The sequence below is a fragment of the Arachis duranensis genome, chromosome 7, assembly GCF_000817695.3.
Source record: "Arachis duranensis cultivar V14167 chromosome 7, aradu.V14167.gnm2.J7QH, whole genome shotgun sequence".
In the NCBI taxonomy this organism is placed as follows: Eukaryota; Viridiplantae; Streptophyta; class Magnoliopsida; order Fabales; family Fabaceae; genus Arachis; species Arachis duranensis.
The window spans coordinates 45,651,581-45,651,900 of NC_029778.3; positions in this window are offsets into that span (position 1 = coordinate 45,651,581).

Genomic DNA, 320 nt, shown 5'->3' on the forward strand with positions numbered 1-320 from the left:
AATGAACTGGTTCCTACAAGGACAGTCAGAGGGTGGCGCATGTGTATTGACTACAGAAGGCTCAATACAGCCACCAGAAAGGATCATTTTCCTTTACCATTCATAGACCAAATGCTAGAAAGACTAGCTGGCCATAATTATTACTGCTTTTTGGATGGCTATTCAGGCTACAACCAAATTGCAGTAGACCCCCAGGACCAAGAGAAAACAGCATTCACCTGCCCTTCAGGCGTGTTTGCCTATAGGACTATGCCTTTTGGTCTGTGCAATGCACCTGCAACCTTTCAGAGGTGCATGCTCTCTATCTTTTCAGATATGGT